Raw genomic sequence first — 7,145 nt, forward strand, 5'->3', positions numbered from 1 at the left:
ATAGCCAACGCCTTTTGGCAGCTGCAATCATCCTATCGCGTATTTACAGAACGTCACCGGCACAGTACGCCGCTTCCCAATTCAGAGATGTCGAATTTTCGAGTTAAGCCAATAAGTGATAAGCACATTGAAATGTCCGCGAAGATGTTTAACAGTGTAAATTTCTATGGTTATCCGGAATAAATTAAATATGTGGCCAGAGCCAGAAAGCACGTCTGATCGACACATCGAAGGTGCAGGCGGCTTCACTGCTGGAACTCTGCTGTTTCTCAGCCACCGTGTTCGCCAAAAGTAACCAGGGTGCCATTACCGCGGAAAGGGCGGGCTGGCAGCGCAGCAGGGACGCTGCGATCTCCAGACCTCGTCGGATGCGAGGATGGCCTGCGTGACGTGAACCTGCGCCTCATATCCCCCTCCTTGATTATAAAAACTTGGTAATTAACGCGCCTTAAAAGTTGAATGCGTTAGCATAATATATACGCACTGTGGTAATTTTTTGTGTTTCTGAGTCATTATTGCGCTAGTGGGAAGGGCTTTAGGATTGGGGAGCGTGAACATGAAAATCTTGTACAGGCAGGAGGGCTCTTCAGCGATTGCTCCTGACACGCTAGTCAGCACTCAGTCGGTCCATTTTTATCACGCAGCTGAATCAGCAGATGACATTCCATTCGTTGAGTGCTGATGTGCCACATACACAGTATTTTGTCCAGACATCATATCATCATTCGTGCACTGAGTTCATCTATATCTAACTATGTTTCGTAGGGTGGTTCTGCTTCTTCGTCCTTGCCAGGGTTGCATGTGCCATCGATGACGTCTTCGCTCGATGGAGTGTGTCCCTTGAGCCCCACCAGCATAACCTAGTGGTCTGTGAAGTGGCCCGACACATACTTGACACCGTCCCGCCCCGGTGGGCATGTTATGATGACGTCACAAGGTCATCGGATGGTCATCAGAACACAAGTCTGCTGTGTCGTCCTTTCTCTTTGATCTTCCTAATAGAGCTACATCCAATTTTCGAAAACCAGGTGGTGCTTGTGGAAGCGTTCAAGCAAACTTTGCACGAAAGTGGCGTTCTTTGATCAAGAGCACCGACGCAGAGTAAGCAACGCGGAGTTCAGGCGCGGCAACGGCGGAGGTAGACGTCCGCCTCGGTACGAGAGCAGCCACGTGATGTGACAGCCGGAATGCCGTTGTCGCATGTGTTGCTAAACATCAATGTTGTGTGCCTCGCTGCGATTGAAAGAGGGGAAAGAGGATCACTGACGTATTACACCTGTACTACGTGCTTTGATACGTACTGTGCTGTCTACTTCTTGTGCTGTGCCGTATTTTATTTCAGTTTTGTATTTTTTGTTGTTTGTGCAATAAATTTATCGATTTGTTTTGACTCATGCAATAGCCCTATACAGGGCCTCAGAATGTATAAGTAAATAGACAAGCCCGCACGCCATCCCACTGTCTTTCCCCGGTGTGGAGTTATATGCTGCTTAGTTTGGTTAAAACGGGAGCAAACAGTCATTCCAGTGATACCAGGATACTATAGTTTTGAACATATATTAATCGGTGCAGCTTTAGGAGCGCAGCTCTTCAGCGCCTGTCTCTGCATTCCGTGTCGTAGTCGTCGTCATTTCCGGCGTAACAGGCCGCCTGAGAACAATGGCAGGTAGTAGCAGAGGGAAACGCCACCACCTGCCAAGGCGAGAGTGAGGAATGGATACCCGAAATGGGGCTGCCACCTGCCAGCGGTGGCACGTGGCGTGCGAAGAAATGTGCTCAAATTTCGCATTACCGGCTAACGCAGTCATTTCTCAATTTTTTGGAAGATGTTTATTGAGATAAGAGGAAGAAGTAGGGAACTGTTTTGCCCTGTTAGTGCTCTTGAGCAAAAAAAGAATCAACAATCAGGCGCGCACACCTAAAATTCAGCTTTAACGCGACAGCGTTAAGAGCCCCATGTCGCAGAAAAGTCGGTGTCGTCGGCGGCGTTGGCGATGAGCGAAAAATGGCGCATCTCGGTGGACACCTTAACCGCACCGTAAGGGAAGGGATTTTCCTGCTCGTACGGCCAGGTTTGGGTGTCCACCGAGATATGAAAGACAGGCGTCCTTTCCTTAAATTAACCAACGGGCCACGCGTCGCGCTGAACGGCCGATGGCGTTCCGTGGACCCCTTGGCAACGCTGCAACACGCTGTCGCGTCTCAGTCTTAGAGACGAAGCTTAATCGTCCTCCCGAATTTTATTCCCACACATAGATGACTAACATTGCTTCTGTGGCTGAGTGCAAAGGGCGCTCAGAACCACTATCCGGGCAGTGGAGGGTGGCCGATTGCATGTATGTCGACTAAGTTGGCCTTCGCCGGATGTCATGTAACCTGGAAGGCTTTTACACTCTCAATACACTCCGCAGCGCAAGGACGTCTCCTATCCACAATTCGCAGCCTCCCCGTCGCTCCGTAGACGAAGCTCCTCTCATGACAATTGACGAGAGCCTTTGCTCTGGCATCCATTTTCCATGATATAAGAACTTTAACGCGACAGCGTTAAGGAGCTCGTGTCGCAGAAAAGCCGGTAAGGTCGGCGTCTTTGGCGTTGAGCGAAAAATGGCGCATCTCGGTGGACGCCTGAACCGCGCCGTAAGGGCAGAGATTTTAGTTCCATTACGGCGCGGTATGGGTATCCCGCGAGAATTGTGAGACAGGCTTCATTTCTTTTCCTTAAAACCAATTATCATTTCAATTTCCTTCCCTTACGGCCCGGTTCGGGTGTCCACCGAGATATGTGAGACAGGCGTCTTTTCATTAAATTGTCCAACGGGCCACGCGTCGCTCCGAACGGGCGTTGGCGTTCCGTGGACACCTTGGCAGCGCTGCAACACGCTGTCGCGTCTCACTCTTGAAGACGAAGCTTATGCGTCGTCTAAATTTTTATTTAGAAACTGTGGGACAATGCTCATGGTGTAACACTGAAAAGGTTTGTGGCATTTCAGTCTAGGATTCTTTTCGCTGTCTAATCAGGAAGTTAAAGTTTATCAACAATGAGATCACTAAAAATCCGCCAAAAAGTATCAATTAGCAATTCGCACATTGGTAAACAGCAGTTTCAGATAGGTGTGTTTCAAGAATATAAACAACTGGGCTATAGTTGCAAAGAAGCTCATTTTCGATAAACAGGCTGTCCTCTGTGTTCCTTTATATACTGATGATTTTGCCCTGAGTGCTTTTAAAATCAATGCTGTGTTCTTTTTTGCACGTTCGTTCTTTTTCGAAGTCTTGAAGGAAGCGCTCAAAACCGCGAGGCAGCGCGAAAGCTGCGACCTCGTACACACGGTGATAGTGACTGTGGTAGTTGATCCACATAAGTTCTTTTCATAACTTCTGCCCCACATATTTTACTTGGAGCGAGAGTCACTTCGTATGTGGACCAAAAACTTTTGCAGAGTCTGTCTTACCTCGGTAATCGGAAACCTTTGATTAAAGTGAAATCATCCCCCATCCGTTTATTCTTAATGCGGTTACATAGAACCCGTCTCCACTTAATTCTTGAAGCGTTCTAGGTAAAAATAGAGCCTTAATCCGCCCTATGCTTATGCTTCCCCATTACAGGAATGCATGCGTGCTGAATCGCGGTTGTTTCTCAAGGCGTTCTTACTCTTGCTTCTTCTCTGTGGTCAAAGATCCCGCCCGACGATTCCTTAGGCGATCGTGCTGTCAGTCCTCTTCCGTTGTAAAGATCTCGCCTGTCGCTTCCCAAGGCGATCGCGTTCACAGCGATTGGCAGCAGTACTTGTGGAAGTTTCCACCGACGTCGACGTCATTGTGTTAGGTAGGTCACAACAACAGTTAGCGTTCAAAATTTTCGAAGCCAGTCATAATGATCCTCCAATGTCTAGCGGTGGGGGATACTTACGCGCACACCAGTGCGCACCTTCCGATTGGTCCCGACGGAGCAGGCGTGCGCCCACCTCGCCGATAGAGGGTGCCATCTGGCACTCTGATGGCTATTCTTGTGTAGAGGGTCTGAGAGAGCTTAGCTTCACTGGTGACCCTGAAAGGGCCGCGTACCGCGCGCCCCTTGTGGGCATGCGCTGAAAGCACTTCTGGACTGCCGCCTCCTGATGTCACAGTAATTTCCTTGGGATGCCGTGACTGTCTGCCTTCGCAACGTCGTTATTGTAGGCGATAACTTGAAAGCCTGCTTAGTTAGCCCAGCCTAAATCGATGATATCGCGAGCTGTGGGGCTGGATACAAGCCCACGCGATCTGGAGAGGGGGATACTACACTGTGTTTCACCTAAGAGTTAACACAATTTTTAAAAACAGGATTTTTAGTTAAAAGAGCGCTTTTTTCGGCATGGCTTTGTATGCGGTGTAGGACATGCGAATACAGCTAAGTCGTGCTAACTAATGGCCTGGTTAACTAATACTGAATAGTAAACTTCTTAAGTATTACTGTTAGCCCCTTGAATTATTGAGAGGTGTCTAGCCTACCTTAAGTAATATACATATCAGTTTTTTATATTTCGAACACACGATTAACCTTGGTGCTACGGCCCAACAAATTCTGGCTATATCGCACCAAATTGCATGCGCTTTCGAGAAGCTTGCAGGCAAAGCAGCCTCTCCATTGGACGTAACTCGTCGAAATAGCCAACATTTGTTGGGCCACAGCGCAGAGGGTAAAAGCGTTTTAGAAATTCTAAATGCTGATATGGATATTACATAAGTTGAGCTACACGCCTTTCAATAACTAAGGAGCCAAACAGTAATAGGTAAAACGTTAACAATTCAGTAGTAGTTAACCATCCTGCTTGCCGGCACGTCTCAGCTGTATTTTAATGTACTACACCGCTGGTAATGCTATGAAGAAAAAAAAGCGCTCTTCTATCTCCCAAAGCATATTTTTAAAAATTGTGTAAAGTCTTAAATGAAACACTCTGTATAAAGACGTTTTAGGCATGCCGTACCGCCATACGCGTGCTTCAGTTTGTCAGAGGATTCGTATGACAAGTTTGCATCATACCTTAGTTTCAACTTAGTGCTGTTAGACAGCCTGCAACAGATGTCGAAGCGTCCGCCAATTTTCTTTCTTGTTTTTCATCTACCTTACATGAGATGAAGACTACTTTAAAAAGAATGGCTCTTTATGCCCGTCCCACATACAAACAACACATTACATTGTGTACTCAGCTACTAACTGCAGACTTTACTCAATTCAGGCACTAATTTTTATCCACGAAATATTTTTCGCGGCAATCGAAACTGGCTAGCGTTTTTTAAAAGCACAGCATAACAATTTATAACCTAATTTTCTCCTCATAGTAGCCTTGCTTTCCCATGTTAGTCGGCGTCTTTGAACACTAACATTCAGAGCACTAAATGTAATCAACACAGTGACTCTATAGAACTCTATAGAGCCTATGCAAGACGCATCGCATAGGCGATGTGCGATGTCAATAATTTGGATGACGCTACCCGAAATCCATTCGTTTTATGACACCTACTGTTTAAAGCTCTAAGGTCGTTTTAAAAAAGGCTGTCCATAAAATATTAATGGTGATATCAATTACGGATGCCAGCAGTCGCTTTTGCCGGCAGCAGTCAGCGCCACTGGAAGCGTAGTAGCAGTTTGCCTGTATCAAAATATTTTAAATGTGATGAGAAATCAAGAAAAAAAGTAATAGGTCCTAGTAGCAAGGTATTAGTGGCAACGCGTAAACATTGTGGTTATTGCAGCTGCGGTCAAATGCAGAGCCGTCGCCGCAGGTGACACCAACGTCAACGCCGCTGAAAGCATAGCTGCACCGTGGGTTGTGAAATTTCTTTTTCTAAGCCCTTTTAGACTATGATCAAGCAAGGCTAAATAATGAAAGGTCGTGCAATTTGTTGAAAGAGCGAAAAGTGCTCTGCCTTAAGTGCATATGAACCAAACTAAATTCCCTGTTTTTTCATTAAAGGGCTTCTCACTCTCTTTTAACAGTCTCCATGAAGCTGAGTCATAGTCTTGAAATCCAGTAAATTCACAGTACGCGTCTACCGCGTTAGTGGAAAAAAGAAAACAACGCGTGGCACTACCATCCGCTCAGACCTTACTTTGCTTTTCCCAATGTAAAATAATTCCTGGCTTAACAGCAAGTTTTGCCCTCGTCATTGGTATCATTAGGAAAGATCTGCCAGAATATGCTGATATTTTAATACTCCTCTCCGACATTAGACTGTCGTTTTAATGCATAGAGGTGGGAACATCATTTTCGAAGTTGTTCTCAATGTTACACATTTAATGTCATACCTGCCAGTATCGGCTGTCCCCATTAGAGACATAGATAATTCTTGTGCTATATTGTGGAGCCAGGAGCATAATGAATACCTACTTAGTTTCATTCGCATGATTGTTTTATTCGCACATGACACGCATATCTACTCACTGTATAAAATCTCGGGTCTTAACGGAAACGTAAATGCTTAATAAAGTTACGCTATTGGGCAATACGTTGATGATAACGTCAAGAAGTAACAGGGAGCATGTAGTACTTTAAAATTAAGTGATGTTCAATACTTCAAAGATTATATTGTTTATAAACTTCTCCTGTAGTAAACACTGTCTTTTTATTCGGCATTCGTAAGTCGAGAAAGAAGCCTGTAATGCCATGCGTCTGCATACCACTCATTTTCAGTCCGAGAAGTCATTGAAAACGGCGCCTGTCATATCAGAACCGTTATAAAGCCTCCTTATGCAACAACAGTCGAAAGTTTGTTGCCTGAAGTGGTTGAGAACTAGTATGCTATTCTAGGCTAAATATTAGAGTAAGATTTCACATGTTAACAGTGTGAGGCAGACTCGTTAAATTGTGTATGGTATCGAGGCAAATGGCCTTAAGTTCGCTGGTGCGGTACAGCGTCAATAGAATTAAGATATAAAAGTTTACGCGCCTTCACATGGCAGAGTAATCTTTCTATTCATAGTAACATGACGGCAATGATTGACAGAGTAAACATCGGATTTCGCGGAAATGTACCGTTGGGAACATTTTACGGCGGGTTAGTTAAGTCAGAACATGTTCCAGAAGTAAATCGGACATGCAAAAACGTCTATATATTTCACAATATTTATTCCTGAAGTCCCGTATGCAGTTCGGAACATTTTA

The sequence above is a fragment of the Amblyomma americanum genome, chromosome 8 (genome assembly GCF_052857255.1).
Source record: "Amblyomma americanum isolate KBUSLIRL-KWMA chromosome 8, ASM5285725v1, whole genome shotgun sequence".
In the NCBI taxonomy this organism is placed as follows: Eukaryota; Metazoa; Arthropoda; class Arachnida; order Ixodida; family Ixodidae; genus Amblyomma; species Amblyomma americanum.